The 24,701-nt window shown below is 47.8% G+C and overlaps 1 long non-coding RNA gene across 2 annotated transcripts in view; it reads right to left on the reverse strand.

The window, feature by feature from the left end:
* LOC142830911 (uncharacterized) overlaps nucleotides 1-20,741 on the reverse strand; it is a 48,378-nt gene extending 27,637 nt beyond the window's left edge. For both annotated transcript variants that reach the window (XR_012906448.1, XR_012906449.1), the window contains exon 1: nucleotides 20,603-20,741. This is a non-coding gene — a long non-coding RNA (uncharacterized LOC142830911). The remainder of the gene's footprint in view (nucleotides 1-20,602) is intronic.
* Nucleotides 20,742-24,701: the final 3,960 nt, after the last annotated feature.

Consider the following 24,701-nt stretch of genomic DNA (forward strand, 5'->3'; position numbering starts at 1 on the left):
ATGCCCAAATACATGTTAGTCTTTTGCCACAGGGCTCCTCGTTTTCCCATTGATTTTAAAACTTATAGGGCCAGATCCCTAGCTGGTATATGTCCAAATTATTCTAGCATGGTTTGATTTGGAAACATTATGCAAATCCCATAGAGAGAGACTTCATTGTAACAAATTCCCACATTCAATTTTAAAGGCACAGGATACCAATGGGGTTATTCTGAATTTACACCAGAGTTACTAAATGAATGATTTGTCCTATAGTATATTAAGCAAAAGATTATAGTATTGGACTAGTGCTTACAAATTGAAAAGAATAAAGCTCCTTTTTAATAAGACAGAAACGGTGGCAGTGGGATAGCAGAATAAAGGAAGCTGAAATTCTGACTTCCTACCCCATACCATAAAAATGAAAGCTGCCATCACTAGTTGGCAGGAATTAATTTTGCCACTTTCTATGAAACAAAACCTGGCATTTGTAGTAGACAAGAATAAATAAGTGCACTTTACCTTGATTCACTTTAAGTCTGCAAAAGCAAATTATTGGGTAGTTGTGGGACAGGGAGGGGGGGAAAATCAAGGAGAGAAAAAAAATATGTTTCTGATTATTCTGCACTAATGTTGTGTTCTATCATTATGGCAGATTGCTTAATTGTGCTGCTGATTGCTTTTCCTGAAATCTTCGTACAGATGTAGGCTTTGCAGCACTGTGGAAACACCTAATTAGCAGGAGGAATGTTGCCTCAAATTTGGTTACAAGATTGTACACTTTTAAAAATTATGAAATATACAAAAGTTGACTTAGTTCTCCGCCATTTCTTGTTTGCTTAACCCATCTCACAGGCCACTCATTCACCCTTGTAAACAGGGACCCGTGGGGAAATCAAAGACATCAGATACAGCATGGCATTCAAAATCCAAATAAGTAGTTTAGATCCACTGTCTCCACCTTTTAGCCAGCTAAATTGACCGCTGAGAACTACATGTGGTGGATTTACTAGAGAAATTTCTAGTCTGTGCATGTATGTTTGCTCCTAGATGTTCTCGATGTGCTTCCCAATATGCAAAATATAATTTCCTTACACAAACAGGTGCATGATGCTGTAATCTTACTGCACGTTCAGACACACCATTCTTAATGATCCATCGGGAATAATTTGATGTTGCTTAACTCTTGTTACACTAAGTTGGGAATGGCTTCCCTCCCAGCTTGGTCTGAAGCATCTTGTAACAGTCACTGAAAGAAGAAAGGGTTTTTTTGTATCAATTAATTTGACGAGATCCAGGGGTGTTTTCTTTCTTGCTCTTTGATGACAATGCTTGGCTCTTCCAACGTTTTCTCCTTATGCTAATGAACATGATAGCCTATTGCTCATAAGTCAAGAACATATTAACGGCAATGTACTTATAGACAGAATAAGGATGGACAGAGTTTTAATAGTAAATATTTCAAACTGTGTGGAAGAAATATAAAACCCTTATGGCCGGAGGGTTTAAGCCAACCTCTAACCATTCGGGTTAAGAGGGGATTTCCTGTAAGAACAGGCTATAATTGCCTGTGTCAGGGATTCTTGTTTCTCCTTTAAAGCAGCAAGTATTGGACACTGCTGGAGAAAAATGTTGGCTTAGGTGAACCTTTGAGTTGATCCACTAGGACAGGGCTAGCTAGGTCCACCTAACACTTTGATCCAGCCTGCTGACAGCCTCAGGCCACTTTCTGTTTATAACCTGATGCCCATGCCACTGAATTTCCAGGTGGTGGCTCAGACAACAGGATCCTATTTAATGGCTCCCGACTCCTGGTCGGGGCACTACCGTAATAGGGGCCAGAGTTGTGAGCCCTTTAAATAGCCGCAGCAATCCTGAGCGGCTGCCAGGCTATATAGTATCCGCAGGGCCAGGAACCACGAGCCTTTTGCTGTGTTTTTACTTCAAAGCCTCTGGCCCCAGACAACCCTGGAAAAGGCCAACTGCAAACATTCAGTGAATTTTATTCAGAAGGGAAGGGACTTAGAGGGGAGGGCACAGAGACCCAGTAAACTCATCACAGGGTTCACAATTACAAACTAGGAATTCTGGGCCATTTTTAGCAGGGTTAATCAGAAATACAAAGTCTGTCCCTGAGGACTATAGGGTAAGAACATTGCAAGGTTGCAAATGCAAGACCTAGACAAGGCTGAACCTACAGAGTCATGTACAGGGCTCCTCACCAGAAATGTCCCAAAACACTTCTCCAGACCGATTCAGCTCACCCACAATTGAAATGCAGCCACCTCTGGGGTGCAATGTAACCACTGTTTCACTAGGGCATGTAATGTATTGGGGCAAACAACCATAATCCAGCTACACTCCTCTCTTCAGAATCTGCCTCAGGAGGCAGGCGTGTTGAACCAATTGTCTGAAAACTTGCAGAACAGCAGAGTGTCGATATGTCAAGGAACCTGTAATTTCTTTAGATTAGCTGCTGCAACAACATAAACAAGAGGGGACAAAGCAAGCCTGGGTAATGAGTCAGAGCAGCCAGTGATTACAAACAACTTACTAATTATCATTAGCAGAAATAATTCACAGTGAAGCCTGCTTTGGCAAATGAGTTTGTTTGCTTTAAACAGAGATGTCATGAAGCTAATAGGGTCTTTATTTCCCTCGCACTAGAAGCAGACAGAGGTAACAGCATTGAGAACTTGCACAACACTTCACACCCAAAGCATTTTGTAAAACTCCTGTTTCGCAGAGGGGGAAAGCAAGGCTCAGCAGCTTATTCTCCTAGGCACTGGACATAAACATATAGTCTCTGCCCCAAAGAGCTTGCAGTCTAAGTACACATTGGGCCAGAACCTCCATTGGTGTAAACTAGCGCTCAAATCATTGGAGCCTCATAGATTTCGATACGGAGGGTCTGAAAGACAGGATGTTTAGCCCTGAGGCAGGACAATCTGCTCTCAAATACTAACAGGACTGTTTAACTTTATATGGGCTTTTAGCTAGTTGTCTCACTTGGTACTTCCCTCCCCAGGGTAATAACCAACAGCAGGTGCATGTCCTTTAGAAGGCTATCTATTACATCTGCCTGTTCCCAGTGAGTGGAGGAAGGTGTTTCATGGTCACCGTATGCATTAGGACTGAATAATGTATGGCTATATTAATCTGAAGTGCACAGTGGGGAATAAGGTAATTTTTCCACACTTCTGATTAAATGTGAACATTTTCTATGCGCTTTTGGTGGGTTTGATTGTAATAATTTGGGATGCTTCCCAATTTGTTCCTCTCCCGTGACAGATTTTTTTGGCTTAGCTGCTGCAACACACTGATGGAGCGCATGTTATAAAATATTTGTTGCTTTACCATATGAAGTGACCTAGCTAGGCAAGGTCACACGCTTTTGGCATGTGTCCCGTACGCAGTGCTTCCTTTGTCTCTGAGGCAATTGTTTAATAGCCACTGCAGTCAAACAAGAAAGAAGAATTAAACATTTTTAAAGCAGTGTGTTGTCTCACATTTGTATACACAATTGTATAGCTCCACACATATACAAGCATAATCCCGACACCTTGTGTTTGATAGCACTCTTCACTTCAACTAGAAAGACATGCAGGATGAGAACTGATTCACATACATACACACACACACACACACACACACACACACTAGTGTAAGTCACTTTGATACTCAAATCCTATACTTCTTTATTAGAAATGAGGCTCCCAAGTACTTGAACATAATTTTAGTAGCTATGAACTGTGGCACCCAATCAATGAGGGACATGACAGTCAATTACCCTTTCACTTTATTTTTGTCCCCTGCAATCAGTTTGAATCGATATTTTCAATCTCAATTGATAGCAGATATCCAATCTAAAATAATTTGCTCCATTGTTCTGGAAGTACTGTCACATTGTGTACAGGCGGCCGTCGCGTTTATTTAACCATTGACTTCGCTTCCATCTGGTCCAGTCTGGACTAGAGATGTGCTGTCCAAATTGATCGCACGCATCATGTCAGCATGAGTGCATGTCAACCATCAGTTCAGCATGAGTGGAAGGGAGAGCAATGCAACTGCATCTCATTACGCCGTACGGTATTTATTTGGAGAATTAACTATCTGAAAATATTTCAAGGCTGGGGGGAGTTTATGAAGGCACGAAGAGGCAGAAGGAAAATAGAAGGGACTGAAAAGGCAGGCATTAGAGTGTGGGAGTAGGGAGGAAATGGATAAGCTGCAGCTGTAGCACTAGGAACAACACTATAAAGCCAGAACATGGATTTCAAAAGGAACAGAAAAATCTAGTGAAGTGAAAGGCAGTGTGACCCAGTAGCTAGGTCCTAGCATGGTGGAGACCTAGGTTCTGTTTCTGATCTCTGTGCAACCTTTGCATTGTCTATTTAGATCATAAACAGGGACTTTTTCTTAGTATACGCTTATAAAGCGACAGATACAATGGGGTTCTGACGACGACTGGCTCTAATAAAATGAAATCTAAAGACATTGCCTGTCAGTGGTGCGCACTTTACAGAGGGGAAGAGGAGAAAGGATTACAGTCCTTGCTTTCAGGCCATGTAGCTCATTTTTCATACTTTTTTTAAATGTCTGTTTCAAGACATCACTTTCAAAATGTCCCTAAAGACGCCTGTTTGCACCGGTTTTGTATTTGGAACATATAATAGAGATTAGTGCATCTGTCTGCCTGCAAGTCTGTCCATCTGTCTGTTCAAGAACTCCTCCTAAACTGTAAGAGCTAGGACCACCAAATTCAGTATAGAGCTTCCTCTTTCCTAGTGTAAAGCAAGGCCAGGGTTTGGTTGTGCCAGGAAAATGGGATATGCCCAGAATTCGATTGTTTTCCATAACATGGTAAAGGAGGGATCTGATTGGAGGGACAGCTATTCTGCAGAGTGACCACAGGGTTGCACAAGGAAGAAAGTGGCTAGCTGGGGGGTCAGGGCTCACTCTTGCCCTAAGCCCCTCCCCCCAGTCCTTGGCTGCAGCACCAAACTGGGAGCAGGTAGAGCTCCACCAATCCAACCACTCCAGTACCCACCCTGGAAGCACAGCTGAGGCCAGGCAGCGCTGCCCTGCCCTCCCTCCCCAGCACTGCAGGACAGGCCAGTGTGCCCGCCACCGTGGCTGGCCTTTGCCACCTCCCTCCCTTCACTCCCAGAACCAGGCCCAGGGAGTGCTGGCCTGCACCTCCATCCAGACTGGGGGAGCACCAGCAGGGCCGGCCTGTGTGGCCCCTCCCACCCCGACCCGGGACCGGGAAGAAGCTGGTAGGCAAGGCCACAGCCCTCCCTCCCTGGGCTGGGGATAAGCTGCTGGGCAGGGTGCACTGCTCCCTTCCACCCCAGACCAGCCCCAGGGAGAAATCAGCAGCCACCCCCTCCCTGCCCTCACCGCGCAACCCCAGCCCCTCCCTACTCAGCCTCCTACCCTAACTCCCACACCCCTGGAATCCTGCGTTGAGCCCCCATATCCCCAAGGTCTTGCCCTGACTCCTGCACCCTCCCCCCACACCACCAGCCCCCTGCCCCAAAGGACCCAGGCAATTTCTAGTCCATAAACAAAGGTTTAACTTCCAAACAGATCAAAGCACAGCACTGACACGATGGAGCAGCTCTCTAGGTGCAGCCAGCCCTCAGCACTCTTGACAAGGTGCAAAGGTGACTTCACACCCCCTCTATGCTCCCACAGCCCAGGGGTTACTCTGCCTGTGCACAGCCCCCTTACCATTGCATCCAATAGGGAAAGGAGCGGCTATGTACTTGCACAAGGTCACACAAGAAACCTGTGGCAGAGCAGGGACCCGAACCTAGATCTGCAAAGTCTGGGACTAGCACTCTAGCCACTAGGCAATTCTTCCTTTCTGCCCCAGACCTAGTCAGTCACGTTTTTCTCATTTGTACCAGCTGCCAACAGCCCCACATGGCTGCTACAGCAGCCAGAAATCACCCAGATACAACTAGACCCGAGTCCCATCTGCTGTTCCCTATAACCAATATTTAGCAACCTGCTTAAAAGTGTTGCCTGATATTCCAAGGCTCCGAGCACGCAGTTCCCGAATGGCTTCACACTGACATTTCAACTTGTCACCTGCAGCTTGTGTAACTGTATGGTGAATCCACAGTGATTGACAGTGGCAGCAGCTGGAGCCTTGGGTCCCTTTGAATGGATGGGGCCCGCAGCAACTTCCTCTTTGGCTGCCCCCTAGCGGTGGGCCTGCGGATAGGGTGGGCCTGTGGATTTGGATTCTGACATGGAGCCTAAAGCCCCACGTCCTACTGAACTGTGATTTGAATTAGGTTTCTTATGGGTTCCTTTCCCTATGGAATTGCGCAGACAGAGGCAATATAGACGATTCCTTGCTTGGTTTCACCTACAGCATAGACGGGCCACGCTGGATCCTGACAAGCTTGCAGTAAGCTTGTTCATTTCCTTGTTCACATGCTACAGAGCTAGAAGTAGAGGCTAACGGTAGTAAGGAGAAACCACCAGATACATGACTGTAGCATGGAAACATGCCAAGATTTTCTTTTTTGTTAATACACAATGCTTGTTATAAGATTGACTATCCATCTGGGGGCAGGATTTACCTACTTTCCATAGCACACTCACCTCTGAAAGCATGGTAATGCTTTCCTTATTGGCATTTTCATTTGATGAATAGGCTAGGGAGAAAATATAGCTGCTATGCTCCCGAATGGCAATTGAGTTGATCACATGACCCTTAGCCCATTTGTGCTAAGTACTGTCAGTCAAGCTTCCTATTAGGAGATACTTATGCCTTTATCGTTTCATTGCAGTTTCATAACGAGGCCCTCTCTGAGCAGTGCTAGTGTAAACAGTGCGGGGCTGGGAAGATTTTCAAAGGCAGAAGAGACAATTAAGTTCCAAACTCCCACTAGAAAAACCAAGCGAAAGCAAAGTTCCCCGCTGAACAGACTGGTGCAACACCAGAGTGAGTCAGGTCTAGCAACTGCAGACCCATTACACGGTAACACAGAAAACCTCCCCCAGCCTGGACATGGAAAGGATTGACAGATTAATAGCTCTCTCTCGAGTCTGTGGGCAGTGGTGCATGGCCAGTCTTAGTTGGTGGAGCGATTTGTCTGGTTAATTCCGATAAACGAGACTCTGGCATGCTGACTAGTTACGCGACACCCGAGCAGCCTCCTTCATTTTGTTAGTCTTTAAAGTGCTACCAGACAATTTGTTGTTTTTTTAAGTTATCCTGTACAGACTAACTCAGCTACCCCCTAAAGCTACCATTACAAGGTGTTCAGAGCCCAATGAGTACGTTAGGAGCTAGCAAGTTCAAAAGAAACAAGGAAGACATGAGAACAGACAGCAAATGCTTGAGGAGCTCCTTTCCAGTAACATTAGGAATTTCTTTCACTTCCATTATCTGGTCTTAAGTCCAGTTATTAAAACTAAGTTTTGTAGGCTCTATCTATGAAACCCAAGCCATCACAACAATGAAAATACACCGCCTTTTATTGTTTGTCCGAGAGAGACTCCACAGTGGCATTTCCACTGCTGCTTTCACAAACAGTGTGCTTGACTTTAGACCTCTTGGGGCTGCTGGATCATTGCTGTGCTGGGCCAAATGCAGAGTTGCCTGATGCAGTGCTTGGTTATGTGACAGGACGTGATTGGAGTGGCCAGATGTGGAATGGCATAATGATCAATCGGCATGGAAAAGGCAAGCAGCAGCTGTTTTCTGGCAATGCAGGCTCAGCATTGCCAATACACATGAAAACTACAAGCATGGCCGAGGCGGGGAAGAGTCTGCTAGTTGAGAAAAAAAATGGGCAGCTGAGTTTTCATAGGCAAAGATTTTATTACCCCAGTAGGGCAGATCTTGAACATTTCAGTTACAAACAGGTGTTTATATCTAAAAACAAGGGATCCACCAGATCAATTTTGTATAGATACCAACATGAGAGTCTATTGGGTCAGGATAGTTTATCATCTTCATGAAACCAGCAAGTACGCCTGTAGTACCTTGATTCTTGAGAAATTGCTCTTCTGTGGCTGTAAAAGGGCCCTTCCTACTGACTGCAGAGAGGGACAAAATCCACAGCATATTACAGGTTGAACCTCTCTAGTCCGACATCTTTGGGACCTGACTGGTGCCCAACCAGAGAATTTGCTGAACCATGGGAGCATTGTCTAGCAGCATTAGCAACACTTCCACTGCTTCCTGGGCTCTTAGAAGTCATTTAGAGATCAATAACAGCACAGAACACCGAGAGCCAGGACTGGTAGCTGTAAACAAACTTTACAGGACCGTGAGAAACTTGGACCCACCCATGATAAATGGACTTCCGGCTAACTAAAATCATGCCGGACCATGGATGTTGCTGGACCAGAGTGTGCCGGACTAGAGAGGTTCAACCTGTATGTGCAGCCTTCAGGTTCCAAACTCTCCATTGACTCTAAATCCACGGACTGTAGTTGTTGGTCCTGTGATTGTGTTGAATTGGCTCTATGAAGCTCCTTCCTCTGTATTCAGTATTTCTAAGGAACCTATCAGCATACTAGGTAACTCCTGTACAACTGATCTAGGCAGCATTTGGCATGGGGCAAGAGAAAAGGAAGAAAAGGAAGGAAGGGAAAGGGAGACCTGGGAAGACCACAAATGATAAAACAAGTGAGATGGGATGTTTTAATACATGTGGACTTCATTGGTGTAGTATTCAAAGAGCTATCTAGCACACCTGTAGCAGGGATCAGACTGAACTGGAAAGCAAAGGCAGCAGGTCTAAAATGACCATATTCACTTAAGCTATATTTTAAAAGTTGCTTTTCTAGCATTTCCAGTTGTACCTGAAGGTGATCAAGTTGCAGTGTCTTGTGAATGTACCAGCAGTTCTATGAGAGATCTGAAGAGCTTTGTTAGTTCGGTGGGGTGTTGACTCTGAAACTTAATGGGACACTTTAAATGTCAACATTTAAATACTCCACTGCTGATCATGTTCTCAGAAAGGTCTAGCTGGGATAGTAAAAGGATCTGTAAGCAATGCCGAGCTATAACTATTTCCCAATCTGCCCTGTTACCAACAGCAAAACTATTAACATGTTTTGTTTTTTTACTATGCAACTTTTTCCTCTACAAGTTCTGCCAACCACGGCTACTTTTTAGCAGTGGGGAAATCTATTTGACATGCTTTGGCTTGCTCTTGAAGAATCATAAAGAGCCAAGGCAGTGTCTCAAAGCCGAAGAGCAAAGCTATTTATTGCTAGGTTAGAAGTGAAAGAAAAGCCTGCTTCGGTTCAGCCAAAGAAAAGCAGAGGACCAGACTTCTGGGCATGAGGAGGAACTTAGGTTCAATTCGAATTGCAGAACTGTCAGACATTTGGGCCTCATGAGGGTGACAAGCATTTTACAGAGGAATGAGACCCCACTGTGAAGAAGTAAGGTAGTAGAGATATTGGGTCATAACACCACCTTAAGGGCTCAGTCCAACTTCTTCTCCTGTCAGAAGAAAGATTCCCATGGAGTTGCATTCCCTGTCTTGCCACAAACTTCCTGAGTATCCTTTGGCAAGCCACTTGGGTTAAATTTTCACAAGTGAATGAGGTGCTTAGGAGCGTCCGACCTACTGACTCAATGACCTACACTCCTCCGTCACCTCTGTGCTTGTGAGCATGTGTCCCTCATCTGCACAATGGGGAGACAAGCCCCCACCCTACCACCCAGAGGAGGCGTGTTAAAGGTGGTGAGGGGCTGCAGAAATACCTGAAAGTAAATTGCAACTGGTTGACTGGCTCTGAATTTGGATTCCCATCGGCATGTGCCCAATAGTGATACTTTTCAGAAAGATGGGTTTAATAAAATGACATTGGGGCCAAATGCTCTGACCCTCCCCCTCTAAACTGGAGCAGAATACGGTGCTTTTGCACAAAGCATGGATTGCTTTTGCAGGAGAAAGACAAAGCTAGGAGGTCAGAACGTTCCACAGTTGTAACCAATTTTCTATTGCATGGCATTTGGGAAATAGAAGGCTAGATCGTTCTTGGCCCTTGCATGGATGCACAGACAGAACTGCAGAGGAGCTGACAGACTTGCCAGGCCCCTACACGAGGTGCGTTTGTAGGGTGGCTAGCTCCATGCTGTTGGAAGGGGTGGGGCTTCAGGTGGAAGGGGAGGATGCTAGGGACAGCCAACCCCTCAGAGCCACCTGGCGCACACTGCCCAGTGCTCCAACCGTGATTTAAAGGGCCCAGCTGCTGCTGTTGCTGCAGTAGCGGTAGCAGCATCCAGGCACCCTGGGCTCTTTTGAATCACTGGGTCCTGAGGCAGTTGTCCCCTTTATCCCCTCCCCACCATTGGTGGGCTGGGTACACGAATACCCTAGGGAATGAAGCATTGTCCAATCACTGCGGGAGACCTATGCCTAAATCTGGTCCTTACTTTTGCCATTCCAAGTGTATCCCCATTGCTAGACAACTACGTTAACTTAATGTGGAAAAAAAAAAAGACGACCTCACAGGGCAGACACCAATCTAATTTGATCACAGGACATCGCTACTTTTCTGCAGTTGTTTGCCAAAGGATACAGCAATCAATTGCATTCTGAAATTGCTGGCAACGTTCAAAGCAAGTTTATTTCCTTGCTTTGTCTAGGTAGCTCTTTTTTGTGCTGTTTATGCAGATTCCTAATGCATTATGCATTTACTAAAAGCAGGAAGAGCCCTGCCCAGTCCAGCAGGCCATGAAAGATTCTCACTGAATCATTCCAGAATTCGTCTTACATATGTTCTCTTGCCATTTTTCAGCAAGGAGCATGCTCGTGTAGGTCAACGAGTAGGATAAATACAGTTGTATTTATTTCAGTCCTTATAACATATAGCTGACTTGCTCCATAATTTATGTTACAGTGCCATCTTATGGTAGCTTTATTTCCATTTTCTTCAGCTCCACCAGGCTTCCCAAATATTTCCCCACGGATCTGTTACACTCCAAACATAAAAACGAACACGAGAAGTCTCCTTAAAGACTAAATTTTATTATGGCATAAGCTTTTGTGAGTTTATTCCAAAAAATTTATGCTATCCTAAAATTGTTAGTCTGTAAGGTGCTACCAGACTCGTTTTTGCTGAAACAGACTGATGGCTCTCTGAAACCGGTCATAAAAACGAAAGGAAATTTTATTGCCAAAAACTAAGAACTGCCAAAGAAAGTTAGAGCACAGGGCAGGAGCCCTGAGCTGATAACCTCTTTCTCTGAAGATGTGCTACCTTCTCATTCAAACGGCTGGAAATAAAGATGTACAGTATTATACAAACATGGGTCTTGCATGTGGACTGACAGACTGTCGCAGCAGTTTCTCTATTTCAGCAGAAAAAAAATAAAGTTAAATAATGGTTCACAGATTTACTAGAAGGCTGGAAACTGATTCTTTGGACACATATTGGGGTGCAATTCAGACCAAAGGTGGACTGAGTCACCCATACCCTGAAACCTCGGGTGCCTTACAATGATTTACTCTAGTAGGTCCCACCTGGACTGCCCACAAGCTGCCTTCCATCCTGCATTGCAAACCACAATGTGAGTGTTGTGTGTAACTGCAGTTTGCCAGTCTGACTCATCAACTTGAGCTATATTGCTGGGAGACCCACAACACACCCCCAAAGCTGGATTTCCCCCAGAAGATGTATGACCTGGACTAGCCAGCCCCCTTCTGGACAATACAAATATTTTAAATGCATTATTCCTTATAAATTATTCCTTATGATTGTAAACTGCCATATACCAGTTTATAATGTAAACTAGCAATACCCAGACACCAATGTTCCCGATAAGCTGTGCGCTTGGGTGGCTACCCAAGAGAGAGTGAGGTGCCATCCAGCTGATTAACAGAACATCCATAGCTGGCAGCGTGTATATCTATCTACTGGTGGTGCACATTTGCACATGCCTTCATGCATGTAGCAAAATGTATTCCACACATGGATGGGGAAAAAAAATGAGGGAACGTTGTCCAGCATTTTGATTTAAACATACTGGATTCAATAAAACAACTCAAGAGACATTTGAAGTGAAGAATTAAAGTCAGAAATGGTTGCAAGAAAAAATAAAGATAAAATGCTTACTATTAGCTAGCTTTGCAAGCTATATTATATTCAAGAAAAAATTCGTATCACATGCTTCAAACAAGATTACAGATGCAACTCTTCCAGTCAGGACCCTTTCCCCTAAATCCAATAGTTATTTGCCTTTATCTTCTTAGGTGCCATACCAGAAATAGACAGAGGGAAAGGATGCCTTGAAGTGTCTGGCCCTGCTTTTTATAGACTTTCATTCCTCTTTGACGAACCTTTCCAGCTAGGAACAGGAGACAAAGAAACTATGTGGAAGGATTTTCCCTGGCGGTTTCTCTTCCACCTGTTTGAATGTCCTTTGCTTCCCCTCCCTGCTTGATGGCTGTTTTCTGCTTAAATGCAAATGAACGCAAGCACAGTTCTTCCTTTGTTCAGGACTGAGCTGACTTCTGCTTGCTTGCAGCTATGAGCTTTGTAACATGTTATAACATCACATGGGGGGAAGGGGGAGGAAAATCTTATCCCTTCACATACAATGTTGCCATACACATTTCACAAGGACAATACTGACCTGCAAATTGTATGTTTAGAAATGCCTTATAAGACATGCGGATGCAAAAGTTATTACAGAAGTGTGTAGGTTGTGAATACAAAGACCATATTCTTGTTTTCATGAATGAAAAAGTTTCAGGCTATAAGAGTGTCTATTGTGCTACTCCTATTTACAGTGTACTACAAAAGTAGCTCCATCTGAATCAGTGGTTGAAGGTTGACCATAGGTATTGGGAAAGCTAAATTGCAGATGAGTTTCCCTTCAAGAACAAACTAATTCTTTCTAGGAGCATTGAATAGTGTATGGCTTAATCTGGAAGAATTGCAGTGAAAAATGCAAGCAGGGTTAAAAACAAAGGGAGAGGGAAGAAGGTTTAATAGGCAGTAGGTTTAAAACAAACAAAAGGAAGTTTTTCATCATTCAGCACACAGTTAACATGTGGAACTCCTTGTCAAAGGATGCGGTGAAGGCTAGAACTTTAACAGGGTTCAAAAAAGAGCTAGATAGATTCATGGAGGTTAGGTCCATCAATACCTATTAGCCAGGATGGGTAGTGTGACGGGCCGCCGCAGGCCCACACTCCCGGGGGACTTGCGTGGCGGCAGGCACGTGGCTGCGCCGACGTGAGGCAGACAGCCCCCACCCGGGGGCATCAGGGGGAGGGGCCGCGAGTGCTGCTCAGGACGCTGCCGACACGCCGGCCATGTCAGCAAGGGGGCGGGGCCAGCAGCCGACATAAGGGCCGGCAGGGCAGTTTAAAACGCCCCGCTGGCACAGGGAAGGGCGTTCTTCTCTGGGGGAGCGGGAGGTAGACCGTGTCCCGGGACAGACCGGGGACGCACCCGACCGCGGCTGGTGGCGCAGCCCCGCGCTCGGGGATCCCAAGCCAGCCCCCATCGCAGACGGGCTGCTAGTCCGGGCTCCTGCAGCGACCCGGATAGTACATGACACCCACGGAGGGAGTGGCCCAACTGGGCAAGACGACGGGGCGGAAGGCTGGCCCCTGGGTTCAATACGGGCCAACACCCGACCCCTCCGACTGAGGCACGGTAAGCCGGGCCAATGGACGGATCGTCCGAGGGTGTGGGGTGAAGGGAGGAAGCAGCCCGGGGCGGAAGCCTTCTGGCGCCCGTGGGTAGACGGGTTATGGGCGGAGCGATCCCCGTCTACCGCGTTGGGACGCGAGCAAGCCCCGACGCTTAGGGCCCCGGGCTGGGACCCGGAGAGAGGGTGAGACCGGGTCCCCTCCCTCCACTGGAGGAGCATCCAGCTCCGAGCAACGCCGGCGTAGGCGTGCGATAGAACCAAGCCCCGCACCCCCAGGAAGTGGGGTCAGGCTAAGGGGCGCAAGCCCCCCCCCCGCAGGGACAGGTAACAACTACTGGGTCCGCTGACACCCCCCCTCCTGCTGATCGCCCGGGCTTCCGGCTAGGAGCCCGGCCATAAGACAAACCAAAGGAGGCGAAGGGGTCTGCCGAACCCCCCTCTCGAGCTGGGAGGGGGTTATCGCACCCCGAACCCCCCACAGTAGGAATGGTATCCCTAGCCTCTGTTTCTCCGGAAGTGGGAGACCGGAGAGGGATCATGTGAGGATTACCTGTTGTGATCCCTCCTTCTGGGGCATCTGGTATTGGCCACTGTCAGCAGACAGGATACTTTGGTCTGACCCAGCATGTCCTTTCTTAAGAGGTCTGGTTTTTGATATGCCTGTACATGCATTGACCCAGGAAGGATGTTTTGCCTGAACATCAAGCATAGAACAGGAAAACAAAGGTATTTTTTTCAGCCAGCCCTGAACTTGAGTAAGAAAGGCAAACAACACTGCAACACACTAGATGTTAGCAACAGAATGGTTCCAGCAGTGTGGAGTCAACTCTACTAAATAGCTCTGCAGTATAGAACATTTAGTACCACGGCCCCAGCTGATACAAATATAAACAACTGGAGTGAGCAGATGCAAAAACTCCTCCAGGAATTCTACTGAGGCAATAGGATTTCCTCCATCTGAGGAAATGGACAGTAATTAATTACAGGAGAAACACTGGAGCCAGGAAAATAAGTTTTGCTGCAGCAAATGAGGATTAAATCCAATTTGATCGAACAATAGCTGTGTAAGAGCTACTGTTAATAACACACAAAACAGCTACAAGTGTTCTCTCAAAATGTTGTGGGCAAAACCCTGACTTCATTGAAATCAACAACAAAACTCCTATTTACTTCAGCGGGGCCAGGTTTTCAGGACACAAATAGGTAGTTTTAGTGCAGATTTCCACAAAGTTACTTTCCAGACTGTCCTGCTGTCTTTGGGCCCAATTCTGACACTGTTACCTTGAGTATCACCCTACTGCCCAAATAATGCCATCCAGCTCAGAGTAAAGGATGGCACTCATGCTGGCACCAACATTGCAGACCTGTAGTCCCCGATTCAAGACAACTTCCTTTTAACAGGGCAGAATTTAAGCACATGTGGGGCAAAGGTTGGAAAATAAAAGGGGGAGTGTAAACATTATAACCCTGTCATTGATGTATAAAAAATATTGAAAAAATGGAAATACTGAAATATTTCAAACCCTAAAAAACCCCACAGCTTCAAAATTGCAGAATATTTCACCACATTGTTTTTTCAGCCAGCGTTACTCAAAGTTATTCCACTAAATGCCGCAAAACCTCAGAGTTACGAACACCAGAGTTACAAACTGACTGGTCAACTGCACGCCTCATTTGGAATCTGAAGAACGCGATCAGGCAGCAGAGACCCCAATAAGCAAATACAGTACTGTCCTGAGTTAAATGTGAGGAAACTGTTTTGGAGCTGGTTTCATGAAGATGGCAAAAAGCAGCATGTGTCTTCTGCATCATACAATTTCAAAGCTGTATTAAGTCAATGTTTGGTGTGAACTTTGGAAGAACGAGCATAATGTTCTGTTCAGAGTTACACACATTGAGTTGTGAACCACCTCTGTTCCTGAGGCGTCTATAACCGAGGTTTGACTGTAGGTCAGTTCATCTATGTGGAAGGCTACAGTGCAATACTTCTGTTATGTGGGGTGAACATAACCTAAAGGGTCTGGACTGACAATTCAGTACAATTTATGTCTTGTTAACGTGTGTCTGCCTGATGAGGCATGGCAAAATGTTGTGAAAAATCAGCAACCTTTTTGCTACAATATACCAGTTAAAACATTCGCCGTTCTATACCAGGAAAGTAAAATCACTGATGTATTGCTTCTGTAAACATCTCTCCCCATAGGGAGTGCCTGTCTATGTGCAAAAATAAAAATATTTTCTTTCCCATACTTTCTCTTCTAAAACTTTCAGACCTAACCACTAACAGTTCCAAGACCAGATCAGAGACAAATATTTAAAGAGACTGATCTAATTACGCTGTCTATCAAAATAATGTCTCCAGTTTGAGGGCTCAGAGCCTCATAGTGTTTCACTGCCTGTCTGCACAAGCCAAGACGTTAGATACACCAATCATTCTGTTTGCATGTGAGAAATTGGGAACAGAGTCGAGGCTGCTTTCAAAGTGTCGCTCTAAAATAATTGTAGTCCTTGCCTGACAATTTCCTCCTGTGATGCTGGCATCACCATGACCAGGGGAGAATATCAGTTCCATTCCCATCTAGATTTAACACCACCAGTCGTGGGGAGTCTTATTTCAGAGCGAGTGAAACAACACGACTTGGCACTTAATATCTAATCATTAATGAGTGCACACAAACACCCTGTGGGAGAGGTACTATGGTTCAGTCTGAGAACTGGATGACTTTCCCAAGGCCAGACTCTCTGGATTAGAAGCAGTAATCCTGATTCAGAGTCCCACGTATAACCCAGGAGATCAGTGGCTCTCAGTGATATTTAGTCCACACCCACAAAATAAATAGGTTTTCAGCCAAAGACTGAGCATTCTGGAAAAGTAACTGACATGTCAAAATAGATTTGTTCCTCCTCCCCCCTCCCACCAGACAATCAACAAGGCTGTTGAGCAGCAAATATTATAGGAACGTATTTGTTATGCTACCGATTTCTCTGGTAACCCAGTGCTGCTCCTGGTGACACTGATCCTGCTAGGGCCATGGCAGTGCAGCACCCCTGCAGCTATGATTGACATGTGACCAGAAACTAATCAGATATAAAATAATTAAATATGGGAAACTTCCCCCTTTTCCATAAAAGGTTCTCATTGAAATTTAGAACAATTCCCTCCTGCTCAGGCCCAAAGCCAGACCCGGTAGGTCCCTGATCCAAGCCACCCTGGTTGGCATTGGCATGATGAAAATTATTCAGAACAATAAGGATCATATACGGATAGAGAAAAGTACACAGCTCAGGGCAGGGCACAACCAAGCCAGGACCGTGCGGTTCTTTGTTGCCCTCTGTGGCTAAGCTACATACAGCTAATGAATTGAGGCTCAGGTCCACAAAGGTACTGAGGCCCTTAACCCACTGATGTCTGTGGGTAAATTCTTTTTAGGTGTCATTGCAAACAACAAAACCCGTGTGGCTGCTGCCAAACCCTGTAGGTGCTTAAATGCATCAGTGCCAAAAGGTTTGCAGAAAGTTTCCCTAGGTCCCTGTTTCTGCCTCTGAGCATGTGTTTATCGAGGCATCTGGACATCTTTCTCCTCCTCTCTCCCCCTCCCCAGTCCCAGAGCAATCTGTGAACTGGGGGAAGACAAGCATTCCTCTAAGTGGCCTGCAGGACCGAATCCAATAGGCATGCTCAGAAGCCACCTGACTCCAAAACAGCTGGGCAGGGACAGGAGGAGGAGGCAGCAGCCTTCAGACTGTTAACTTCCTGGTTGCAGGGAACTGTACACCCTTGTCCCATCCTACCTGGCTTCTTTCCCCAAGACCCCACACCCTGCTCTGCCCTTTTGTCACCCTTGCTCATTTTCACGGGGCAGGGGGTTGGGGTTCAGAGGGTGAGGACAAGGATGAGGGATTTGGGGTGCAGAAGGGGGCTCCAAGGCAGGGCTGAGAGGTTCAGAGTGTGGGAATGGGTACTGGTCTGGGGCAGGGGAGTGGCATGTGGGAGGCAGTACACGTTCTGGGCAGGGAGTGGGGGCTCCAGGAAGGACCAGAAATGAGGGGTTCAGGGTGCAGGAGTGGGCTCCAGGCTGGGGCTGAGTGGCTCAGGGTGCGGAAAGAGATGTGGGTCCTGGGAGAGAGTTTGGATGTGGGAGGCAGCTCTGGGCTGGGGCAGAGGGTTGGGTGCAGGAGTGGATGTGGGTGCTGGCTCTGGGAGGTCGTTTGGATGCAGGAGGGGGCTCAGGGCTGGAGCAGAAGTTTGGGGGGTGGGAGAGGATGACGAGTGCAGCAGGGGGTATGGGAGGGGCATGGGAGGGGACTTAGGGTGCAGGCTCCAGGCAGCACTTACCATAGGTGGCTCCTGGAAGTGGCTGGCATATCCCTCCAGCTCCTAGGGCAGTCATGGGGGTCTGATTGCTGCCCCCGTCCACAGGCGCCATCCCACACTTCCCACTGGCTGTGGTTCCTGGCCAATGGGAGCTGTGGAACAGGCATTCAAGGTAGAGCCTATACCGTGGGCAGGGGCAGAGTGTGGACCCCAGTGGCCGCCCTCGTACCTAGGAGGTGGAGACACATGCTGGCCACTTCCGGGAGAGGCGCTGGGCCGGCCACTGCAGCCAACTGGACTTTTACCAGCCATTACCAGATCAGTCCAAAACCTGATGCCTGGTAACCCTAAGCCATCCTCCCAGTGCAGGGGTGGGCAAAAGGGCTGAATCCAGCCCACCAAGCGAGTGGATCCGGCCCACAGAGGCCCTGCCACTCTCCCGACCCCCAGGCCAATCAGGGCCAGGGGGAAGTGCATGAAGTCTCCTCCCACTCTGTCCCCATCCTGCAAGGAGCATGCAGTGCTTAGAAATGCCACACCCCTCACAGGGCGAAAGGAGACGTTGCCCACTCCTTGCAGAATGGGGCAGGGCGAAAGGGGACTTTGCACGCTCCTCTTGCCAATCAGGGCTCGGGGTATGGGGGCAGCAGGGGGGAAGCACACCGTTTCCCCTAACCCTACCTTCACCTGTTGCCCAGGAGCACAGCCTTGGTGGTTTGAGCATAAACTAAACCAGTTCATTCGATAACACTGACCCCTCCACCCTGAGGGCGCTGAACTGACGAGTCACTCGGCCAGCGTGGCTCTGCTTCTGCTGGGAGAGTCAGAGTGGAGACAAGGCTAGGCCTTGTCTATACACAAACCTGTTATTGCTTTAGCTATCTTGGGAGTAAGGACACCAGTGCACCCACCCTCACGCAGACACACCTGTACTGATGCCAAGGTGCTCTTGCTGGAGTAACCTAGTCCAGTGTTTCTCAGCCCCCTTAGGGTGACTTGAGAGAGGTCTGAAGGGTGGGTAACGTCAACATCTAAAAATTGGAGAAAACTGAATTTGTTTTAAGTTTCACAGCGCTTTATTATTTTTGTACTTTCTACACCCAAAAGTGTAATCAGCCACCCATGATTAAGTTGTTTAAACAAATGTGTTGCAATGGTAGAAAAATTGTGTGTCTGAAAACAGTAGGTACTGGGGATAACTTTTTTTAATAAAGTACCCCTTTAAAAAGAGAGTGAGAAACACTGACCTAGCCTAACGCATTTCTGGGTACAAGTTGCCCCGTACAAGGCACATTTTTACTGGTTTTCCTCTGTCCACACCGAGTGCACCTGCATCACTATTTTAGTCAAGCAATCATGCCCCCGACTGGACAGTGGCTCTCAAACAATGACCAGGGGGAGACAACCACAAGTGCTTGCAGGTAGGCAGTGGAGTTATTGGTGACCAGAGATACTGCAAAGCTGAGCCTGCATGCCCAGAAAAGCAGCTGCAAACAAACAGAACAAGAGAGCTGAGGTACCAACACTAGAAGCTGCTGTTCAAGTGGAGCAGAAGGAGTAGAAACAGGGTTTGCCCTTGAAACCCTGAGGGATGGTTGCAGAAGTGTGTCGGGGGAGGGGGGGGGGAGAGAAGAAGAGTCAGGCAGCTCGTGCAGAGGGGAGAAAGTGACAGGGGAGCATATGCAGGGGAAGGGGAGGAGACAGCATTAGGGGAGCATTAGCAAGTGTGGAGGATGACAAGGGAGAAGGTAGCAGGAGCAAGGAGAGAGGAAAGAAAAGCAGGCAGTATAATGAACCACTTCGATTGCACTGAAGTCCACTCCAAATGCCTGGAAACTTCCCCATCGTCTTCCAGGGCCCAGCGCTGCCGTTCCCACAAGGGTGTTGTGCGAGTGGGGGAAGGGAGCCCGTGAGGAGAGCTTTTAGTAACACACCCTCTGCCCTGGGGGAAGGCCGAGATCCCTACCTCCTCTGACATGTTCACTGGGATGTGCGTTTCCCAGCTGGCTTCAGGGAGAGCTGCACGGTAGGGCCTGCAGGTAGCTCCTATCTCTTGCTTCCACAGCTTGCTTACCCCGGGCATAACCCCAGGCAGCAGCAGGGTCTTTGGCAAAAGCTTCATGTTCAGTTCTGAGAGCTCTTCTTATACCACCCACACAGCACCCTGGCCGCTTTGTCCCCAGGACGAAGACTTGCAAGGGAGGGGGGTTGACAGAGTCTGAGTTAGAGACTGGTGGAAGGCAGCATCCTGTTAAACTCAGAGCAGCAAGCACTTGAGATCCACCCTCCGTGGATCTGTCTGTAGCCTTCCTCCAAGAGGATAAAGCTGACTGGGTCTCCTGATTAGCGGGTCTGAATCAGAGGGTGCAGAGTCTGGATAAGAGGCTTCCTTCTGCACTGGATTTTCTTCTATGGTATTTTCCAGGTGGGGTCTATGGTCCTTATTACAGGAAGAGGACACAACAGAGAGGTCACCTTCTTTGCAATGCTCCTCACTACCAAGAGAGGCTTGCTCAAAGCAAGATGGTGTTGCTTTGTTTCACATTGATTCAGACTGCCCTGGGACATAGCGGTGAGACAATGGATTCTAGACACCGCAACAAAGCTCCTACTCAGACTTGGTGGGTCCTATGTTTTCAGGCAGATTCGCTTACCTCAGAGGGTCACAGCAGTCCTCAAGTTAGGTACCATGCCTAGGGCATCAGCTTGCTGTTTGTTGAGCTCCTCTCATCATTGGCCAGCATACAGCATAGAAGGAAACCAAACTCCACAGTCTTAAAGGACTCCCAAATGATATAGGGCAAACCCCTTCCTTTTCCCCAGCCAGTCTTTTCCCCCAAGTGGAAATGGGGAAGCAGGTTTTGAGGGAAACCCAGGCCCACCCTCTACTCCAAGTTTCAGCCCAGGGCCCTGTAATAGCAGCTACCTATAAAAATCTGCAAGACAGCTACAAAAACCTCAGGCACCTTCCTTCACTCTGGCTCTCCCTACTAGTATCCACTTGTGCTGGCTCTTCCTCAGCCCCCTATACAACTTCCTCTGTTTCAACTGGTTCTTTAATTGGCCCCAGGTGTTCTAACTAGCCTTGGCTCACCTGACTTTGCAAGTCTTCCTAATTAGCTCCAGGTGCTTAATTGTGCTGATTGAGTCTGGCAAGTTCTTGCTGGCTCTGGACTAGCCCCTGACAGCCATGGGAACAGAGATTTACTCAGTCTGGGGCTAATATACCTCCCTTCCATTACTCTCCTGTAGTGGACCCTTCCCGTAGGCTGGGGGGAGGGGGGTCCTTTAGATGTGGGTGCACTAGTGCCCACACACCTCCCAGACACCAGATAGGATTACTTTCCTGTATCCCTCCGGCCTGACCCGGTCACAATACTTATACAGTTGCCATTATCATAGTGTCTAAACGCCTCATGGCCTGTCATGTATTGATCCTTACAACACCACAGCTAGGTAGGCAAGTGCCATTACCATCATTTTACTGGTGGGAAACTGAGGCACAGTGGGTACAGCTGGGAGGTGTGATTCCCAGGGCCGGTAGGCAGATTTAAATTAGCACGCTAACACTGCTGCAGTACTGATGACAGCACAGGCCCGCAGCTTGAGCTCAGACCCAGCATCCAGGTGGGTTCGGACTCAGGCAGCTAGCCCAGGCCCTCACTGGTGCCGTTAGCATGTGAGCTCAAGCCAGATCCCCACAGGCTGGGAAACGCGTCTTGCAGCAGCAGTGTAGGCTAAGAGCCAGACTCCCCTTGACTTCAGTGGGCATGTGGGTTTAAATGCCTTTGAGAAGCCAGGGCTAGTGTGTGTCGTAGGTCCCACAGGAAGTCTGTGACAAAGTGGGCACCTCATCCTGCCCGCCTCAGAAAAACCGGGCCTAGTCCCAGCAATACTGATCAGTGCTTTGTGGGCTCTCCTATAATAAGGCAGACACGTTATAGGGCCGCGTCTCACAGAGGTGAGTAACTTTGGCCAGTACCTAAGGGTTTGTTTCTCCTACCACAGCAGCTTCATCTAGAACTCAAGTTCCCCTGCCCCCAATTTCCATCCCCCCACTGAATTTCAAAGGGTCTGTCTACACTGCAATAAAAACACCCACAGCTGGCTCACCTCATCCACCTGGGGTGCTAGAAAATTGCAGTGTGGGCATCAAGGTTCAAGCTGGATCTGGGACTCTCCAGCCCGAGCTGGGACTTTCTATGCTGCAGATTTAAAACCTCCTGCGCCCAGGTCAGCAGACACGGCCTGTGTTTCATTGCAACGTGGACGTGCCTTGCTTGGAGCGAAATGGCACTTTCAGCTTGAGCTCACAGGCCTGCTGGCGGTGGGTTGACACTTACGTGCGGCTGATGCTGAAGCGACTCCCGCAGTGGGGGTCACACGGCTGCTCCAGTCACAGGGGTTGCTCAGCTGCTCCTCCAATCCAGTCTGTGCCATGGGAGTGTTATTTGACAGCGGTGATGCTGGGCCGAGCGAGGCTAGCGCCAGTCGAGTGGCGGGAGCACAGACGCCCTCGAGCTAATTGTGGGGGATACAAGCCCAGAGAGCTGCTTGGGAAATTTTCAAGGATCTCAGCTGAAAAACCTGGGAAACCTCTTGCAGGGAACATGTGTGAATTATTTCACGGCACTGACTGTTGGGTCCATGAGGCATCTTTTGTCAGACACATGTCCACTCACACACACAAAAGAGCTGGTAGCTAAGCAGTGGTAGTGCAAGGACATTTTGAGTCATGCTTATTCTACACCCCTCCCTCGGGCCCTGTAGCCAATGGTCAGGAGGCATTCCCTGGGATACATGGTATTCTACCCTGGAATTTCTACCCTGTGCTCTTTGGGCCTATATTTTTGTTCTGGGTTTGTACTGCACCTTGTACCATGGAGTCCTGGTCCAGCAGTGCGCCCTCATTTTGGGTGCCCCCTACTCGTGCCCCAAGGCTCCTGTGCCATGGAGCTGAGCACTTGGAGCTCCTGAGCTAGATTTGTAGAGGTTTGGCCCCTCTGAAAATTGGACCCTTTTAAGATGCCTCCCATTTAGGCACCTAAAACAGGGTTACTCAACTTTGGAAGCCCCGGGGCCTGCAATGGTACTCAAAGCACATGCCGAGGGCCATAACTTAAGTTGCATATACATGCAAATATATATGCAAATATATGCAAATAGTTCTTTCACACTGATGGGCATGAATACAAAGATTAAGGCAAGACTATACAACATGCAGGCCCCATTTAAGTCAGCTCTGTGATATTAATAAAATGCAATATTTACCTGATTTCCACCCATATGTCAGCATTTTTAATGAGCAATGACAGTCCAGGAATGTAACTACTAAAACATCTCAACAGAAGACCATTCTATTGACTACATTTTTGTTTTGGCTCCCACCTGCGGGCTACAAACAAACGAGCCGCGGGCCGCATGTGGCCTGCAGGCCGCCTGTTGAGTAGCTCTGACCTAAAAAGTAGACTCTTGGCAGGGAAGTTACTAGCTTGATATTAACCTGTGCAACATACATGGACAGAAACTATGAACCTGCCCCTCCTTTGACTCAGAGGGAGCTAAATCTGCATGAAGCTTTAATGAAGTGAAAGGGGCTCTAGGAACCATGTGATTTGGTCCTTTTGCAGGAGTGGGCCTAAAATGTATTTGAGCCCCCCTCCTCCCAAACCAAGCAATCAATCATAAAATGCGGTCCTGTACCTTGGGAATGGGCCAGATCCGTGACTGAGGTTTTATCTGTATTAGCATGCCTGGGAATCTTTGCAGGCTCCCTGATAATGTAAGAATTTCAGAGTCACTTGCCACTTAAGCTCAGCAGTCCCGCTTAGTGCAAGGTCTTCATTTTGAATCCCGACAGGCACCTGGACCTGGGAATGATTTAGATCCCTGTGCCTCAGTTTCCTTACCTGTAAAATGGGAGCAGTATTTATCCCCTTTGCCAAATGCTCTGAGGTCTAGGGATGACAAATGCCCTCTAGGAGCTGGGTATTGCCATTACAGAACAACGCTTCCCTGTGGATTCCAAGCCAAACTTTTCTCCTGCAGTGGGAGATTTCCAAGATCCTGCCATCTCAGATGATTTCCCTGGGCGCTCTCACTCCTGGGAAGACAGCCAAAGGCATCCTCATGTGATTCTGGAGATGCTGCCTGCAACGGGTGAAAGGTGGGGGAAGAGCGGAGAAGGCTTCAGGGGCTCCCCCGCCCCCTGGTCCTAATTGGCCTGTGGGCTGGGGAGCTGGATCTGGCCCATGGAAGCCCTTTTGCCCACCTTTGGCCTATGATGTGTACAGTGGATGGGGCTTTGCCCATCCCCTGCAACTTTGTATTAATGCTGCTCTGTCAGAAGCCGCCTGGCTTTTGTTTTTTAGCCGTTCATCTTCTGCGACAGTATCTCCAGGCTGTGCAAACTACAAGCAGCAACGGGCCTCCCTGTTCAGCAGCTGTTATGGGATACAGCAATAAAGGTGGGTGCCGCATACAATCTGCTGAAGTCAAGGGCTCCCACCTTTTTCTGTTGGGAGGAGCTGAAAGGTGTAGCCACAGTGGGATCTGGCAGGCCGTTGTTTGTATTTGCAAGCCAGAGGAGTTAATACACATAAGCTACACAGACCAGAGCTGTCCTTACCCATACACCAAATGTGCAGTCCCATAGGGCACCCTAAAAATGTGGGGCACCATTGGGTCTTAATATCCTCCCACCTGCCTCTTCCCATCTCGGCTGTGTGGCTCTGGTTCCTCCGCAGACGATCT

This window comes from Pelodiscus sinensis, chromosome 11, assembly GCF_049634645.1.
Source record: "Pelodiscus sinensis isolate JC-2024 chromosome 11, ASM4963464v1, whole genome shotgun sequence".
Lineage (NCBI taxonomy): Eukaryota > Metazoa > Chordata > Testudines > Trionychidae > Pelodiscus > Pelodiscus sinensis.